The sequence below is a fragment of the Myotis brandtii genome, unplaced genomic scaffold (assembly GCF_000412655.1).
Source record: "Myotis brandtii unplaced genomic scaffold, ASM41265v1 scaffold84, whole genome shotgun sequence".
Taxonomy (NCBI): domain Eukaryota; kingdom Metazoa; phylum Chordata; class Mammalia; order Chiroptera; family Vespertilionidae; genus Myotis; species Myotis brandtii.
The window spans coordinates 6134408-6154498 of NW_005371410.1; the positions used below are offsets into that span (position 1 = coordinate 6134408).

Below are 20091 nucleotides of genomic sequence, written 5' to 3' on the forward strand. Positions count from 1 at the left end.
GCCACGGAGGCTCCTGAGAAGCAAGGTGCTGGAGCTCCTGCACGCAGACCCTCGGCCCCCGGCCAGCCAGCGCTCTGCCCGCCGGGAATGTGGTCCGTCCTAGACGTGGCCAGTTGGATCCAGTGTGGGAGGGTGAACAGAGCTCCATAAAGCCCAGGGGCTGTCGGTTCTGACCCCTTCCCACCAGTTTCCTCCCTTCACTTCTAAATGCAGGTTTGACTCTTAGGTAATGAGGTAGATTTTTAATAGTCCCAGCAGACCTCACACGTCTGATGAGCGTTGTCTTCTAAAGATGGTACTTTGGGGAGCAGCACACGGGCTTCATACAGCTGTTACTAATAAAAACGTGGCCCTCTTTTGGAATTGTCTTTTGTGTCAATTATGAGGCACATGAGAGAAATCCATCCCTTTGGCCATATGTTGCTTTTGACCAAAAACGGGCTTACCCAACTTATCCTGCAAAATGGCCCAGCATATTCAGCTGGCTTGATTTTAGAATCACTTTAGGATTTTATTCAGACTCAAATCCACTGTCAAAAGACAGAAATTTTCCAGTATTGCTGTCGTTCCAGAATATAAGCCATGTGATCTGAAAGCACCTCCCCAGGAGGAGACCAAGACCATTTTGCGCAGGGACCACGTCTCCAGAGAGCATGGAGGCGTCTGGGAGGGCTGCCTCCAATGGCATAGTCTTTGCTGTCATTTGTCAAATTCTATTGGAGTTTTGAAAGCTCTGATTCTGAATCCTGGCTACTCATTATTGTCACCTGGGAAGCTTTAAAAACACTGCAGGTTCAGACCTCTCCCTAGAAGTTTATATTCAACTGGTTTAGGGTGGGGCTTAGGCACTGATTTTCTATATGTGTCTGTGTGAGTGTATGTGTTTTATTTGAGTGAGCAGCCAGGATTAACCTTTATGTTAAAGAACCAATGTTATTAACTGTAGTCACAGTTGTTCCTGTTTAATTTTTCTGTTCAGATTACAATCTGTTGTGACTAGGCACCACTGAAGGTTAATTTAACCCAGATAGGGGGAAAGTTTTGGGGCTGAATTCAGTAGCAAAACTGGCACTGTCTGCCACCACCACTAGGGGGCAAACTCTAACATCCTGTAAATAAAAGCCTAATATTCAAATTGTCTCCTTGGCGGTTGTTCAGCTGGGAGACCAACCGCTCACTATGATGTGCGCTGACCACCAGGGGGTGGCACAGAACATGGCGGGGTTGGCAACCCGGCCCCCGGGCGGGGGGCTGCAATCTCTTTCCGGCTACCTGGGGGCAGGGGTGACATGGACGGAGGTGCAGTGAGATTGCGGGGGTGTCTGCTGAGTTTGCTTTCACTCTCCCTTCTACCCTCCCCTGGGATGCCAGGGCTCGTGTGCCAGGAAGCCCCTGCGCTCAGGTACTGGGCACCCGCAAGGAGCCCACCCTGCACCTGTGTGCGGCCTCTTCCAGGTGAGCCAGGCTGCATCTGCCACTCGGGCTCCCCATGGGTTCATGCAGGAGCCAGTCTGTGAGGCTGGCTGGGAGAGAGTGTGCTGCGCCCTCAGCTTCTGTGCAGAGCTGCTGGGTGGCCCAGAGGCCCACGCTGTGCCCTGGCCCAGCTTCTGTGCAGAGCTGCTGGGTGGCCCAGAGGCTCACGCTGTGCCCTGGCCTGCGGCATTCAGCTGCGCTCACTGCATCTCTGCCTGGGGACTCAGGTGCTGTGACTCAGGCAGAAGGGGGTGCGTGGGGGCCCAGGTATTGCCCAGGGCCCGGAGATCAGCTGGGACCTGCCCTTCTATGACAGATGCTCATGCTTTGATCACTGGCCAAGCCTAGGGACAGCACTCATGCACGAATTTCATGCACTGGGCCTCTAGTTTATTAATAAGAGTGCAAAGATAGTAGCTTTCTTTTTTTAAAATATATTTTTATTGATTTCAGAGAGAGATAGAAACATCAATGATGAGAGAGAATCATTGCTTGGCTGCCTCCTGCACACCCTCCACTAGGGATCGAGCCCGCAACCCAGGCATGTGCCCTTGACCAGAATCGAACCCTTCAGTCCACAGGTTCCACCGAGCCAAACCAGCTAGGGCAACAATAGTAGCTTTCAACAAACAAACAAACAAAACAAATCCAGGAAGTAAAAGAAAAGATGGTCAAAGATTTTGTTTGTGATCAGATTACCCACTCCCTGGTGCCTCGTGCTAAATTTCTTCAAAGGTACCAGTCACGAACTGCCAGTGCTAACTATAGAAGAGGGAGTGATAAAGAAAAGTTGCTGATATATTTTGAGCACTGTGATGTGCATTGCATCCATGATCTCATTTAATCTGGCATAACCTTATATAACAGAATTATTACCTCCTTTTTATACATGAGGAAATCTTTTATAGATGTCTGAGGCGCAGAGAGGTGAAGTCACTTACACAGCATTGCAAGGCCAGTAAGTATTAACAGCAGATCAAAGTTTCAGGTCTAAGTCTACCTGATTCCTAAGTCCATGCTCTTTCTTTATGCACACAATCTTTCTGGAGAAGGATGGTGTTTGGGGTTGTAAATTTTTGTTTTGTTTTTGTCATCACAGGTCAGATAGATTAAAGTGACAAGCTATGTGTATCTCAACTGCAGAGATACCATTTTCTATAGATGAGGAGAGTCAAATTCTTTGTCCCAATACCAGCTGTGAGGTTTAGGGGAAAGAATTATGGGTTATAAATCTATGTGGAAATGGTCCATTTACTGAACTATGTCCCCTAAGAGAATAAAAGCTTTGTGAAGTTAGGGTTCCATCTATCTCAAATCATAGATATGCAAAAATATGTGTCGAATACCCCAGTTGAAGGATGAATGCATGCATGCACACATGAAAGTCTTGGGATCTAAATGACATTCTTGGGTCTGAAACATCAGTCATTACAATTTGGTCTAAGTCCTGTCTCCTCTCTGGACCATAGCTTCCTTATTAGTAACTTGAAGTGATGATTCTAGATGACATGTACGATTCCCTCCAGATCCAACACTTCTAGGACTTGACTTTTATTCCCTCATTGGATGGATGGGTGAATGTGAGGAGGGACTCTGGGGTTTAGTTCTGGTCAGCGACCTACAGGCAGAGAAAAGGGTGGGAGAGACCCTCAGAACCTGATGTGACTATTAACAAGCCAAAGGAGGAGAAACCCCACTCTACCGCTCATGGTGAGGAGAGCTGTATATGGGAACAGGAAGCGACAAGAGAGGACCTGGGGAAGCATACTCACAACTTTAAATGAATCTTTGCTGCTTCATCTCTTCAAGTAAAAAAAGAGGTGGTGGGGCTGGAGGGTGAACTATTTATATGAATGAAATATAATTTCAGCAAAGTGTGCAACACATGCTATGTCTTCATCATGCTCAGAGAGTCTGTATAAACACACACGGATCGCCAGTGGATACTTTTGAGAAATTAATTTTAGTGCTTATGGACTTTCTGATTTGTCTCCAGACACACCAAAAATAACCTCGCTCCTCGTTCTGTTAATGAGCATAATTACAAAAGCACGTGGAGCATGGCTCTGCATCATCAGGAAAGGAATGTCCCAGGGAGATCCCCCAAACCCAAGAAGAATATAATGGAGGAGAGGGATTGGTCCTGTTTTCACTCATGGGGGAGGAGCTTTATAATTTAAAATCAGCTTCTGGAATTCAGCCCTTGTTTCTGCCACACTGGCTCAACTTTCATTCATTCAGAATGTGGTATGTCCTTCCTTTCGGCCGGAACCGCCATCTTCCAGTAATTCGCCAGAGTGACTAACACAAAGGGAAAGAGGAGAGGCACCCGCTATATGTTCTCTAGGCCTTTGAGAAAACATGGAGTTGTTCCTTTGGCCACATACATGCGAATCTACAAGAAAGGTGATATTGTGGACATCAAGGGAATGGGCACTGTTCAAAAAGGAATGCCCCACAAATGTTACCAGGGCAAAACTGGAAGAGTCTACAATGTCACCCAGCATGCAGTGGGCATTATTGTGAACAAGCAAGTTAAGGGCAAGATTCTTGCCAAGAGAATTAATGTACGTATTGAGCATATTAAACACTCTAAGAGCCGAGACAGCTTCCTGAAACGTGTGAAGGAAAATGATCAGAAAAAGAAGGAAGCCAAAGAGAAAGGTATCTGGGTTCAACTGAAGCGTCAGCCTGCTCCACCTAGAGAAGCACACTTTATGAGAACCAATGGAAAGGAGCCTGAGCTGCTGGAACCCATTCCCTATGAATTTATGGCATGATAAGTGGGAAAAAATAGAAAAGACTTCTGTGCTGATAAAAATGTTTCTCTTAATTGAGTAGAAGTGTGGTATCCCTTCCCCCCAAAGAATAATTAAAGAAAACTTTGTGTCACCCTAAAAAAAATGTGGTAATGCTCGGTAATGACCTAAACTTACTTCCTGACTCTGTGCTGAGCATGGTCTAGGCCAGCGATGGTGAACCTTTTGAGCTTGGCATGTCAGTATTTTGAAAAACCCTTACTTAACTCTGGTGCCGTGTCACATATAGAAATTTTTTGATATTTGCAACCATAGTAAAACAAAGACTTATATTTTTGATATTTATTTTGTATATTTAAATGCCATTTAACAAAGAAAAATCAACCAAAAAAATGAGTTCTCGTGTCACCTCTGACACGCGTGTCATAGGTTCGCCATCACTGGTCTAGGCACTCTACATCTATTAAGTAAAGTTTCACAACAGCTTTATGAGGTGGGTACTATTTTCATCCCTGTTTTATGGATATGGAAACGAGAGAGGTCAAGTAACTTACCCTGATCTCCAATGGTTGTGCTCCTCTTCTAGCATTATTGGCCATCTGGTACTCAATCACCTGCTATTGTATATAGTTCTCTAATTGTTTCATATGTCAAGTTTTAAGTAAATTGGCAGGTCCTAGAAGGCAAGGGCCATGTATGATAATCTCTGGACATCTAGAACAGGACTGGGCACACAGAAGCATTTTAGAGGGCATAGAGATGGTTATCCAACAAAGGATAACTTGTTAGCAAATGCACTATTGCCTTGGGTTTAGCTCTCTGACATATTATCAGGAGCTGATTAGAGTTGGGGAGGCAGACTCACATCAGACAAGCTCAGAGAAGAGTAGACATCAGCTTGTTATTTTAGAGGGGGGAACTGCAGATAGATAGAGCACCAACTGATGAGGTTGAGTATCAACCTCATCAGTTGATCACTGAAGTGCATGCTTCCTGCCTACCCCCTTCCTGGTACCCGTATGCCTGGGAGGCCAGAATCATTCTGAGAGGGTTGGTTGGTGAGCTTGGTGTGGAGAAGTGGACCCTTTGAGGAATAGTCAGTCTTGTCCACCATGTGGCTTTATGAGTTACCTCTGCCCCATAACAGAGCCTCCCTGTCCAGGGAACAGAGAGTTCCCATTCTCTGGACTTAGTGCCTCTCCAACTTGATCACCAATGAATAAACAGGGTCAACTTCCCACTCTGCAGACTTGCCTTTCTATGTTCCAGGCTTTCTCCTAACAGGATACAATATAATTGATTTTGTGTCTGCTTTTTAAATTACAATCACATTCAGTTCTGCTTCCCCAAGTGTCTTAGCTCAGCAAAATACCATAGACTGGGTGACAAACAATAGAAATTTATTTCTCATAGTTCTGGAGGCTGGTGAGTCCAAGATCAAGGTGTCAGTTTAGTTCCTGGTGAGAACATTTTTCTGGCTTGCAGATGGTCGTCTTGCTGAGAGAGGGGGGTGGGGGGAGAAAAGAGAGAGAACACTCTGGAGTCTCTCTTCTTATCAAGTCAACCTCAGGACTTCATCTAGCCCTAATTACCTCCAAAGGGCCCACCTCCTAATATCATTACATTGGGGAGTTAGGGCTTCAATACATGAATTGTGGAATGGGGGGAGGCACAAACATTCATTCCATAGCACTAAGAATATACTCAACCTCATCAGTTGGTGCTCTATCTATCAAGAGGTAATTTGAAATTCCTAGTATTCTCAGTCTCCTACTTACACTGAAGGCATGGCTTGTGTGTGCTGTATTAATGCTCTCCTGTGGATCTCTGTGGCTTTCAGAGGATGCAAGGGAAGATCCTGGGTTAGGGGCTGCCATTATCAATTGGGGTTTGAGATTCCCAAAACTTCTCAATCTCTTGGCTTTCTCCTATAGATAGGGAATCACATTCAGTATGTGGGATTTAAAATTTTTTAAAAATGGGTTTAACTCTTGCCAAGAAACATGATTTTTAGTTCTTGAGGACACCCCACTGTTGTCCTTTCCAGAGTCAGGGATTCTCGTACGACCTGTACATTGAATAATTGAATGTTTGTGGTGTTGATCACTGGATCCTGTCCTATATCTCCCAGCCTTACTGCCAGGGACTGACTTGTTGATTTTTATTGCCACCTGTTTCCAGCCCACCTGAAATGGATCATTTGAAAATTCACCCGGCCCTGAGCCATAATCCAATGCAGTTAAAAGGTACTTTCTCTCCCGCCGAGAAATTAACACCTTCTCCTTTGTCCCAACTTTCTGGGATCCTTTCCAATATGTCCTGGCTGGGAGTTAATTAAATCCGTGTTGACACATACTCAATTTCAAACGGCTTTCCACACACGGAAACCTGTGGAGATGTTCCCTTTGGGGTCCAAAACCGCCGTTCCATCCCTTTACCCCAGTTTTCAGGGCAAGTTTTCCACTCGCCAGGAAGGATGGGATTCAAAATGGGAAATTTATGGGATTCCCCATGCTAAGAAAATTACTGTCTCCCACTTTCCTGTTAAGCTTTCTAAATTTCAAGACCTGTCTTCTGCATGAAACTTCATTGTGTTTGTTAAAACAACGGACTCTGTGATTACAGGCAGCTTCCAGAGGGAGGACAGAAGCAACTAACAAGTAAGGTTAGAATCCTTAACTCCACAGCAGCTCTTTCACGAACACGGTGCTCAAAACCAGAGTCAGAAGATGTGAATGTAGGTCAGGTAATTTCTCATTCCGATTGGATATTGCATATGCGCAGCCCGGAGCATTTTTTCCCTCCCTCAATCAGGAGTTAGGGAGATTTGGGTGGGTTACAGGAAAAGTCATTAGCAGCAACATCGAGAGTCCTTGGCTCACCCCAAGAGGCACATGTCAGCTTCATCTTACACTATGTGCTTATTTTAGTGTCCAGAGTGCTGCTCATGAACATCTGGGGAGAGCATTCCTCCACGCTGAGCTGTGGCCTCGGTGCTGAAATTCCCTCGTATTTTGGTCCTCGCTTAGCTGGGTCTGTCCATGCTGCTGCGTGACTGTGGGGCCAAAGTTGCAAACAGCCAGCTGTGGGCTGTATTTGAGCTGCAGGTGTGTCTTATTTAGCATGCACAGTATTCGCTCATGTACTTATTTTTTAATGAGCCAACTATAAAATATTAGAATGTTTCATACAAAAATCAGGATTTTGTGGTTTTCTTGAAAAGTCGGTGCTTTGGCAACACTGGCATCCCTGCGTGGTGACCCTGGGCCGTCGCTGAAGGGTGCTGCCCCCTTTGGATGGGACATGGATCTCCAGCTTGCCAGTCCCCAGACAGCTAGCTCCATTCATGTACATTTCCTGCTCCATATTACAAGAATTTGCCACTTCACCACCAAGAAACGTTCTACACAAAACAGCCTGATACTCTTCCACAGCATAAGACAAACGCTTCCAGATTCTGCAGGAGGGGAAAAGACACACGTTACTCTCAGCTTTTTATGTGCAAGTCCAGAACGAGTGTGTCAGAACAGTTGGCCTTGAGAAAATGAGTCATGAGGCATGGGGTAGGTTTTTTTGGTGAGGTGATGGGGGAGGAAGGTCAAGGTCTGGAGTGAGGGTAGCAAAGACAAGAGGTGGCTCTGAGACCCAGGGAAGGTGATACAGGAAGAGGCTGACACCTTTACAAAGAGGACTCTGAAAAAGTACTGGGATGTCTGGGATGCTGCCAAGGGAGATGTGATGGCCACAGACATTGTATGTGACGATATGAACTAGTCCCGTCTCCTCAGGAGACTGGGCTTCCTCAAGTACAGACCGTGGGAAGGGGTCCTGTTTCATTCATCTCTGTGTTATAGAGAGGCCCATACCAGGGGCTCAGTCAATGGCCTTGAAGTGGGACTGAAAGGTGTACCTGTGTGCGTGTGCATGTGTGTGCGTGTGCGTGTGTGTGTGTGTGTGTATGCACATGGGTGTGTACATGCCTGAGTGTGGGACCGGGCAGGATGGGGCAGTGGACATTAACAGGAAGACGGAGAGAGGAGAAAGGCATCTTGGGGTTATATAATACACGCCAAGAAATACAGAGCTTTGTCTTCGGATGACAATGGTTCATTTAGAAATATTTCCCCTCTCTTTGCAAGGACGAGGCGTGCTGATGGTTAGTGGATTGCATTCTTGCCCCCAAGGCCCAGGAAGCCACAGTGACAGCTCTGAGTAATGAAGGCTGGGGGGAGCAGCCGCATTTAGTGAATCATTGGATGCTCACCAACCCTCCTCTGACATCCATTTTCCTTAAATCGGACTGTTTCTAACTAGAATATGCTCAGCACATCACATGGCACCGGTGGAGAAGTGAAAGGAACATGACACTGTGGTGAAGGACGTTGGAGCTGATTCAGTCTTGGGATCAGGTCGTCCCTCCCTCCCGCTGCCTTCGCTGCGGGACCTTGGGCAGGCCGCTTCATCTCTCTGAGCTTCGGCTTCTTTTGCTGCAAGCGGGGATAGTCATAAGCCTCTCCGAGTTTATGAGAAGAGTAAACAGTGCCTGGCATTGGGTGTGTGCTCAATCCACGTTCTCTATCATTGTATCGAAGTTCAAAGCGAAATGGACTTTCCAATGTAGGACTTTCTTCTAAGATGGTTTCTTAACGTTGTACAGTGGGGCCTTGACTTACGAGTGTCCCGACTAACGAGTTTTTCGAGATACGAGCCGTCTCTCGGCCGATTTTTTGCTTTGAGTTGCGAGCTAAAATTCGGATTGCGAGCAGCTTCAGATACCCCACCGCTAGTTGGCGCAGCGAACGTCACAGTGAACGCCACAACATCAGCCCAGCATCACGTGTCTCACTCGTTCACTTTTGATTTGACATACGAGTAATTTGAGTTACGAGCTCCGTCACGGAACGAATTAAACTCGTAAGTCAAGGCCCCACTGTATTCCGCACAGAGGACAATTGGCAGAAGTGTTTGCAGATGACGTGCAGTACTCGGCTCCCCAGTACTGCAGTTACTGTCCACGTGTTGGGGTGAGGACATGGCGTGGTGACCCACGGGGATACAGAGCAGACCTCTGTGTGCGCGCTGTGACCCTCTTTATTTTGTGGCAAGGAGCTGGCTCTGGTCCCCGCTGTGTCACACCAACTCTCAGATCACTTACCCTTGTTAACAAATGCCATCTGCCTCAGCCCCCTTCGCAGAAAGCCTCCCCGAATCCCATCAGGGTGTCCCAGGGTGTTCCTGACCACACTGCTCAAACCTAACCAGGCCGGCTGCCCACATCACAGCAGGAGGGGCTGGCGCAAAACCTCACACCAATTTTCCCCTCCTCCTCCTCTGGAAACCTGCAACTTCTCCCCAGTGTAGACAGATACCCACTTTAGACCTGAACTAGAGAAAATTCCTTATACCCCAACACGTGAAATTGAAGACTCTTTCATGCTTCTCTCATCTCCTCCCTCTCCCTCCCCTTCCCATTTGTAGAAAGGGAAGATGAAATGCAGCATTAGCCCTTGTTCCTACAGCCCGGCTCCTCCGCGAGCCCGTCAGGCTGGATACTGTAGCTAAACATAAATGAACGGTTATTAATGATGGTCATAATGTTTTCTAGCAGTTAGCTGGCTGTGATTCTAGGATTTTTTTTCCCCCACTGTGTTTTGAAGGGTTAGGTTATTTAAACTTACCATCAAATAGAATCAAATCAAAGTGAGCTAATTTTTCTTAAACACTAATCATTTTAAGGCTATTGAACTAAATATAGAGGCAGTTCATTAAATCATTAAAACAGCCTGCAATAATGCTCACAAAGTCATTATGGAGCTATTCCCTAGCCAGAGAGGTAGTGTTGCCTTAAGCACAGTTTAATCAAATTAGATGGTGGGCTATGTCATGGGGTTTCTTCTATTGATATTCATTAAAAATACATGATTTATCACTAATCTCTGTGAGGTAGATCCCACTCTTCCAAATGAATTTTGTAAATGTCAAGGGGAAGAAAACAGAACGGCGTATTGTTATAATAATTTAAGAGTAGTGTGATCACATTTACATTTTATATACTATGCAGTTTAGGAACAGATAATGGCTTGAACAGGGCTAAACTTTTTTCCTTAGTTAAAGTTAGAACAGAAAGGCTGAACCCTAAGGATTAACCATTATGGTTTATCCCAGAATGGGCCCCAACCTTTGAATTATCTTTTAGTAGAAAGGTAGCTTGTTCCATTGTTCAGCTAATACTTTTCTCAGACTCTTTGGTGGGGGAATCGCTACATAAACTTATACTGTCCTGATGGGTCAGAATAAAATTTCTGTTTTCAGATTCTGTCAGGAATGGGGGGTTGGGAGAGGCGGGTTGATTACAGGGCTTGGGAGCCCTTGTTCTGTGTTCATACTTCCTCCTCCGTTGCTCTTTGGCCTCCAGGTCTTGCCCTCGCACCCCTAGCAAAATGTGCCCTGCGCCTGCCTTCTCAGTGGACTGTACAGGGCTGATAACAGTTTAGCAGTATCACCCCACCCAATGGTATTTGCATTTTAACTGGGATCAAAGCTGAAACTAAAGGGATTAAGTCCTAATAGTAGAATTGTAAGCATCAACCAGTGGGTAAAAGAGGATTGCCTGCTGCCAGAGGGACCCTCCGTCCGGCCTTGATAGGAGAGGAGGGGTGTCCACAGTGGCCACGGTTAGACCAGAGGTGAGTGGAGGGAGATTTGGTAGCAGATAGACACCCAATAGTGCTTTTTCCTTTTCCATGTTGTGTGTTTGTTTTTTTGTTGTTGTTTTTTGTTTTGTTTTGGTTTTTTTTACTGGAAATGAGCTTTTTCTGCTTCAAGAACTCCCTTCCTAAACAGGTATTTTTCTAGGGGGTACAAGTTGAAATATTGATATTTTGATTTTTCCTCTAAACACCCCCTCCCCCCAAAGAAACTGGGGACTAATGTTTGAAACTCAGATTTACAGTTTGGTTTAAAAGTCTCAATCTTGCCTTTAAAATACCCCTGAAGGGAGAAAGACACTTACAGAAGGAGCGGTACCTTTTCGATATAAAAATGCGCCTGTTCTTACTTAGCAAGACACATGAGATGTCTCCCTACACTCAAGACGCTTATCAAAAGCTTTTCAGAATATGACTTACAGCCGGAATGGTCAGAGCCCGCAGACAGCGGCACTCGATTTGTACAAGATAGAGGCTTTTAGCATCTTGGCCATTTAACCTAATCTGAAAGAGAAACACAGCTTAAATGAAATCCTACTTATTTTATTCTGCTATATTGCAGAATAATGGCCTGCCCACCCTTTTCTGCACAGGAGATCTCTAACTTGACTCTTGGCTCGGTGGGAAACTCTCAGAACCATTTCCAAAGCCAAACTCAAGATACAATAGGTTCTGGCCATTAGCCACGGAATCTCCTGCCCGTGAAATAATGGAGATGAGAGCGGGACGGTACTGAATTATTGGCAGGAACTGACTTAACTTCTCAAAATAATAAACGAGGGTCCTAGCAAAGCCTCCTCTTAAGTAGCCTCACGTCTAATTCACCTGGGATATTGTTTCCAAATTCATTTCATCTTCGGTAATTTGATGAAAGGAAGTGCTATACTGGTGGTTTCTCTCATGCAAGGCTGCACGCACCTAAAGGCAGGGCGCATTCATTTTGATGATGAATACCTGCAAGTTTCGTGGCTTAATGGGAAAATGCTAGTTCTGTTTGAAATGATACTGCCTTCTCCCCCCTCCTCATTCATCAGGTAAACACCTTGATTACTTGCCCTCCAAGTTTGTGCTCGGTGGAACTTACGTTATCCGCCGACACGCTGGAAACATTATTCCTGCACATTTGTGGCTGGAGAAGCCTGGCAGTCACACGGTGACTGATTTCAGGTGGGCAGTGCTGGGTGTGCATTGTTCAACTCGCAGCTCCTTTCAGAGGTGGGGAGAGTGAATGGAATGGATGGAATGAAATAGAATATTTTTTCCTTCTCTTCCCCTGACACTCTTAAAATGTCACAAAAAAACATGGGGACAGCTTTGCTTCCACTCAGTTAAAGGATATTACCCTTATTTTCATAGGTTTATTAAAATTCTGTTATAAATGAGAGGACTAAAATTAGAGGTCATGAAATTTAGACGGTTGGACAGGAGGGACTAGGGCAACGGACTCAGCCCAGTTTTCCCAGATCGGTCCCGGGTTTAGCATTGAAAGTCCTGCATCCCGGGAAACTGGCGTGAATGGTGACCCTAAGACCTCTCCTGCCTTTGCCCTCCTTAAACCCCACGTAAGTTACCTCGGTGAGCTGAGCGTCACTGAATTTTCAGACCAAGAACATCTTTTAAAGCAGTCCACTCTTACCCTCAATAAGTTGAAACATTTAAACAAATAGCTAACCTATTAACAAAATGATTTTTTACATTGATTATCCCCTTAATAATTAAAGAGTATTTTCAGAGTTATTGTCCCATATAATCCTCAAAATTATAGCAGTAGTCCCATTTTAGAGAGAAGAAAACTGAGGCTGAAAACAGTAGTTTCCTGTCTTCACTCTCCTCTCATCCTGCCCTCAGGGCAATGGAGAGCGGCCTTGCCCACCTTTCTTAGATTCGAAGAGTCATCATTTAGCAAGTATCCACACAGTATGTACTCCACACCCAGGACATGGTGAGGTGGACAGTTTTCAAGCCTGCCCCGTTGAACTCTCAAGCCTTCCCCAGGTCCAGTTCAGAAAGTATTGTCTCCTTAAAAATCCTGCTCTAAGAAAATCAAACTTTCTCCATGTTAAGCTTCAGCATTTTGGGGTCACCCAATAATGAAAAAAGAATAATTAAGTCCTTCTGATTTTAACTGATGCCACGGTCATTTGAGAGCTCATATACAGTGGAGTGAGTCTCCTTGGTACAGTGCTTGGGGTGTGCACACGTGTGTGGGTGTAAGTGTATGTGTCTCCTCATAACGACCCGCGTTTTCACTGCTCTATGTCAGTGCACCAGAGGAGTGGTTATGGTCAATTATATCACTGTTGAAACGAAGTCTGTCTCTTTATTGATACAATATAGACTCTTTCAATATATAATGGTGCCATTAACCTTCATGTGGTCACCAGGCAGCCCCTCCCCACCATGTCTCCGTGAGTGTTGAGTTCCCTGGGATGTAATTAACCTTAGACATGTATCTGCCTCTTTTTTCCACACACTTCACGTCTCATCCCAGGCCCTGACCTCACACTCACCATGAGCCTTCGAGCTGCAGTTTCCTGTTAAGTTTGGTGTGTGCCAAGGTCCTGCCGGGAGAAGAGACACACACATGTGATTAGCAAGAGCGTCCTGCACAGGGCTATGTACAGGTGGCAGCTTAATAAGTACTCGTGGGTGACAGAATTGAGTTGTCAGGCCCTCTGTTCTCCTGGCTATTAATCCTTTTCTGTCATGGTTTAAAAGACAGGATGAGACAGCCAGGAAAAGAAAAAACCAAATCTCTTAAAGCCTGACCAGAATAGAAAAGAGTGTTTCAAAAAGATGAGTGAGGTTAGAGTCATTTGCATAAAATGGATGACCACTGGACCCCAAAACTCTAGGCATGATCTCAGAGGGCTAGTTTTTCAATTGAAAGACCGTGAGGGGTTTCCTTTCCAAAATGTACCTATTCTTCTTTTTTTTTTTCTTACATGTAATAATCAGCTTTCATAGTCAATAGCACATGTCCCTCCAGAACAGCAAGTCTGTCTTTTTAGAGCTTATTCTCAATGCTAAACACAGTGCCTAGCACCTTGGAGGTGCTCAGTGTCTTATGATGTTGATTCATATTTGTTGAATGAATGGATATCATAAGCCCTGGCAAATATAAAAAGGGAGTAAAGCCCTAACCGGTTGGCCCAGCGGATAGAGCGTCGGCCTGCGGACTTAAGGGTCCCGGGTTCGATTCCGGTCAAGGGCATGTGCCTTGGTTGCGGGCACATCCCCAGTGGAGGGCGTGCAGGAGGCACCTAGCACCTTGGAGGTGCTCAGTGTCTTATGATGTTGATTCATATTTGTTGAATGAATGGATATCATAAGCCCTGGCAAATAAAAAAAGGGAGTAAAGGTAGTAATCTATTGCTTAACTACCTTGGCAATCCTACACTTACTAGTAGGTGTAGTCTCAGTGACAGACTAGTAGGTACGATAGTAGGTAACAGAAGCTGCATCTGTGTGAAGCATGCATAACGAAACCTTGACTGTTGGACGGTCGCATTGCCCATTGTTCACACTTCTTTATCTGCTCTAATGAGGCCTTGACATTTCTTCTTCCATTGAACAAATAGTAGTAAGAGTCTGGCGAGCAGCATATGGATCATGTTTAGCATTTGACCTATGTTACAAATACTTAACAATGGGAACGACATGGTATATGTTCCCAGAACATTGAGGAATAGGGGAAGACAGGCCGGTGAGCAACCCTAGGACCAGGCTTGAGGAGGCAGGTGAGAAATGCTTAGCCAGGTAAATGCCAGCTTCCTGGAATGAGCATAAATCCAAGCTCTCTGCATCTGTCTATCAAAAACAAGGACTGTTTTTGTGCAATTGGAGCTGTCTTTATAACCTCCTGAGCTCTTTTGACTTCTAGATCAGACTCAGTGTATCCCAGAAGGAGCCCTGACTAGAGGCACCTGCACTTGTACTGTTGGGAAGGGCATGAGAGAGTCCCCAAGGACAGCGGCTTTCCAGCATCAAGTAGAGAGATGTTTCATTTCTGTCCCTGGCCTGAGTTTGTTTATTTATTTATTTATTTAATAAAAATTATTTTTATTGATTTCAGAGAGGAAGGAAGAGGGAAAGAGAGATAGAAACATCAATGTTGAGAGAGAATCATCATTGCATGCCCTGCAACCTGGGCATGTGCCCTGACCTCCAACCATGACCTCCTGGTTCATAGGCCGGCGCTCAACCCCTGAGCCCCACCAGCCAGGCTGGCCTGAATCCTTTTTAAACAAGCCTCCCATGGTTTGTTTTCCTTAGATGGAAGCGTAAGCCATAGTGAGGTGGCGGTATGATGTTGGATATTCTAGAGAAAGAGTAGTTGCACGAAAACAGATGGACAGAGGAATTAAATTGAGCTTAAATATCAGAGGGAAGGATAACCCCATCCAGAGGGTCCAACTTCTGTAAAATTAAAGAGACAGAAAACAGACAAGATCAACTTGGAGCTGTCTTCAACTACAATGTGTGTAAATGGCGTTCTGAATTACATCTTTTCTTTTTTTTTTTTAATCACCAACATTCCCATGCAGGTTACAGAGGCCACCAGGTTTGAGACTGGGCAAGACCTGCCTACAAAGTGTTACTTCTGTTTTCCAACTAACGAATGAGATAGAAATGTCAGGGGATGTGAAGATAAATTCCTTTACCCAAAGGCACATAAGCAAAAGAGAATCATGGGACCCTTAAGAGGGCCTCAGATTGTGGCCCCTTTAAGTCTTCCTTTTCAGAAGAGAAACCAAGGTACCGTGATGGAACTAAACTGAAATATTTCTGGAAAATCTCAAAAGTTTCTCTTATTTCTTCAAATATAAATGCAAGAGAACAGAGAGCTGGCATGTTCCAAGGTCAGGTCTTTGAAGGCCAGACAATGTTTCCTGATTGTCACAAGTGAAAAGTAGGCAAAGCAGTGCATTTTCATGTCAGTTTGGAGAGACGTTTTTTGTATGAGGTGTGCTTTTGCCACTCATAGAATGAAGAACTTTTTAACATCTTTTGAAAATCTGAAGTATGTATTTTTACTCAGTGAAAGCTCATGCCTGATGAGAACAAATTTCTTTATACCCTTAATTCAAAAGGTTGGAAACAATTTCTCAAGGTGATGAACTTACAAAGCAAACAGATACAGTTTTTGTAATCATTAAACATCTTCTTAGTTCATAAAGTCTTTTTTTTTCCTGACCCTCAAAACTGAATAAGAACCAATGCAGTGAGGACCATGATTCGTGGAACTGTGACACTAAAGCAAATGCATACACTATACTGTAGCTTTTCCATATTAATTTTTCTTTTTAAGTTAAACTTATTGGGGTGGCATTGGTCGACATGATCATATAGGTTTCAGGTATGTGTTTCTATGTTACAAGAGCTGTATATTACACCGTGTGCCCACCACCCAAAGTCAAATCTTCTCCTGTCACCATATATTAGGATCTTTTAGTTTTCTAAATACATTTCCTTGAAGGTAGGAGCAAAATGTATCATCCAATGAAATAGACACTTGCATGCTTTGCAAGATTGGTCATTGAGAATAATTAAAACAATGATTTATAAAAGTCAACACAAAAGACTATTTTTTATCAATGTGTCTAAAATATAAATTTTGTTTTTCTATATAGGATGAAATAAGTGTCAGAACAGTAAGAACAGTATAATCCCACTTTTTTAAATTGAAACAATTGCATTTGTGTTTAAAATGTGGGAAGGTATCGACACCAAAAATGGTGTTGATAACAGTTGTCTGGTACATGGGATCATGAATGCCTTCTGATTTCTTCTTTACTTGTCCTCTCTTTCTCTAAGAAACATAAATTGTTCTTTTCATAAAAAGAAGTAAGGGATATTAAAAAGAAAAATAGTACTCACATAAAACAAAATAATACGCATAAATAATACTCATAAAAATAACATATCATGGATTTGCTATGTATGCATTTTATTAACTTACCTCCTGAAGTGTTTTGGGTATTACCCAGCCATTCCCTCTGCCTCAGTTTCCAGTTCTAGCTGACTCCAATGCTCAAATGCTTCCCTGGGAGATGAGGAGGAAGGTTCCCAGACATGGAAAGCAGAGACTGGTCTGGGACATGGGACATGGGACAGCAGAGTCTACTTTGTGTCTTCCTTTTGGTTGATACAACATGATTAAGGAACTATATCCTGTCTCCTTCTCAAAGCTTAACTTATCCCTGTTCCCTTTTTCTTTCCTTCTTCTCTTTCTTCCTCTTTCCCTCCCTTCCTTAAATTTTCTCCTAATAAATTTGAAGCTTTTTTAGGATAGGGGCCTTTTTCACTATCATGGTTCTTGGTATAAGGTGCTCCATAAGTGTTTGTTGAGTAAAGGCCTAAAGATGCTAAGTGACTTATTCAAGGTCACACAGTAGGTTAACAGCAAGGTCAGGACTCCAAATTTAGGCTAAATCTGGAAGCCCACACTGGCTGCAGAAACATACTATGCCAAGTCAAAATGAATGTTGGTGTCTCAACCAGGAGGGCTATGTTAAGAAACTAATAAGGACTTGGGTGATATGTAACACATGTCGTCAGGCTAGGGACAGAGACAAAGCTTGTGAAGGCAGGAATTAAGCTGATATACTTTGGTATATATTTGCTAAAGCTCTCTTTATTGTTACAGTTGTTCCTGTATGAAATAACTACTTTGAACCATTGTTTTCCGTTCTCATAGTTAGGAAGGTGTATAGCTCTGTAAAAAGGTGCAGCCACAACAAACACCGTGTTTTTGCGGAGACCATTCATGATAAATTAATTCAGCAAAGGAAAAAATAAATCTATCTACACCGAAATCACAATGGCCCTGTTTCTATCAAAGGCCCCCAAGAGACAAAGCACCAAGTGTGAAAGCAACAAAGGTACAGATGAGCGATTTCTCCCCACTGAACCGGCTACCCCATGAGGCAGCTCGTGCAACCTCCAGACCCAGGAGGTTAGAAAGAAAATCACTTTGTTGGGTAAAAGTATTCTGAGTAACTGCCATTTTTGGAAATGGAAGAATTTCATTTTTCCATCAGACAACTGGAGAAGAACCTGTTTTCAGTGAAGACACTGGAGTTAATCGTCCCAAGATAATGGCTACCTTTGACTAAAGACACAGCCCCAGGAGCAAGTAAGAAAGGGGTAGCTAAGAGACAGCACTGGGATGAGGGAGCCGCGAGGAGCCAGGCTCTCTCAACAGTCTTATCCTCATGTGCCTTTGCACCCACATCCAACTTGTTTTATTGAAGACATGTTGTTTTGAAAGCCTCTAAGTAGGTCTAGTGCTGGGTTTAGAAGCATGAAAGCACCCCAGGCATGTCAGTAATTTGACTTCCCTTCGAATCAATATTTTAAAAAGAAATTGCTTACCTGGAATTTAAGAGGATGTGAAAGGCACTGATTTTTCTAGAAATAAAAATTGTAGTCATTGGCCAGTTTTCTTACTGATTCACTTCTACTGGCTGAAGTAGGATCAGTGTTCTGAAAGGAATCCAACGTAATGTTTTCTACCCTTCTGTTCTTGTCCTTTTTTCTGTTCCTTCTGTAGCGATTTTCTGAAACTGCCCATGTTCTGGAGGAGTAGTAGAGTGTTTGAAATTTAGATAAAACACATCACTTGTCCCTGATAGCAGTACTGTACTACTAAGTGCTATTGTTTACTTTGGCATTTCCCTGGCTGCCCCCATCAGCTGGCTGACCTCCGTGTGTCTCTGCTGGTGTGTAGCTCGTCGGGGAGCAGTGCAGAAATACTCAATATCAGGAGGGCAGCATTGATCAGGAATGGCATTTTCCCAAAACTTCTTATTTTGAAATAATTGGAGACTCATAAGAATTTACAAAAGCCATAAAAGCTTCCTGTGTACCCTTTACCCAGCTTTTTCCAAAGGTGACATGTTATGCATTAGTAGCTGTAAGTAGAATATCAAAACCAGGAAACTGACTTTGGTATATTTTTGTTAACTAGACACAGACTTTTAGTTCTCACAATTTTTTCAAAATCTACACTTATTTGCATGTGTGTGTGTGTGTGTGTGTGTGTGTGTGTGTGTCTGTGTGCAATTTTATTCGCAATTTTATTCCATGTATAGATTTGTGTAACCACCACTGCAATCAAGATACTGTATTCATTTGCTAGGGCTGCCTTAACAAAGTGCCACAAACTGTGTGGCTTAAACAACAGGAATTTACAGATTCATGGTTTTGGAGGCTGGAAGTCCAAGATCAAAGTGTCAGCAGGTGCGTGCCCTGGCGTTTCTCAGTGGTTAGAGTGTCGGCTCGAGCACCAAAGGGGCTCAGGTTGATTTCTGGTCAAGGGCACATACCTGGGTTGCAGGTTCCATCCATGGCCCTGGTTGGGGTGCTTGCGGGAGGCAACCAACCAATGTATCTCTCACATTGATGTTTCTCTCTCTTTCTCTTCCCCTCCCTCCCTCCCTTCCTCCCTCTCTCTCTCTCTAAAAAATCAATGAAAAATGTCCTCAGGTGAGGATTAACAACAACACCAACAGAGTGTCAGCTGGCCTGGTCCCGTTTGAGGGCTGGGAGGGAGAGTCTGCTCCATGGCTCTCTCCCAGCTTCTGGTGGGTTGCAGCCATCTTTGGTGTTCCTTGGCTTGTAAACACATCACCCAATTTCTGCTTTCATTTTCACATGACATTCTCCCTTTGTGCATATCCATGTCCTGATGTCCCCATTTTATAAGAACAGCAATAATATTGGATTAAAATTTACCCTAATAGATTTACTCTAATGACCTCATTTTAACTTGGTTACCTCTTTAACGACCCTAACTCCAATTAAGTTAGGACTCATATAAATGAGGGGGGGGGGTGATACATAACGAGGACTAATTTATATTCTCTCAAGATATGGCGAGTCTTGAGTAAAATCTGAGTTAGCTGACATCATATGTACAGATTATTCTGTGATGTTGAAGTGCCCTGTACACATTGGTATCCTAGACTGCTTCCTGGAAGGCCTGGTCCAAGTATCTCTATGAAGAAATTCTCTGGGATCTAAGAAAATTCCAACACCTGAATAAGTGAAAAGAATACAGAGAAATTGATGTGCTTATTTGAGAGCTTAATAGTAAACGGAAACTTCTCACTAACCAGCACCATCCATCATCTCCTGCCTGGATTACC

At 44.0% G+C, this 20091-nt stretch overlaps 1 long non-coding RNA gene and 1 pseudogene across 1 annotated transcript; one reads left to right on the plus strand and one right to left on the minus strand.

Moving 5' to 3' along the window:
• Nucleotides 1-3761: 3761 nt before the first annotated feature.
• LOC106724469 lies at nt 3762-4294 on the plus strand (annotated as a pseudogene).
• A 418-nt stretch (nt 4295-4712) lies between these two features.
• Nucleotides 4713-17519, minus strand: LOC106724470. The gene is made up of 3 exons (XR_001360274.1): nt 17510-17519; nt 16042-16046; nt 4713-4744 (listed from the first exon to the last, which is right to left on the minus strand). It is a non-coding gene; the product is annotated as an uncharacterized LOC106724470 (long non-coding RNA).
• Nucleotides 17520-20091: the final 2572 nt, after the last annotated feature.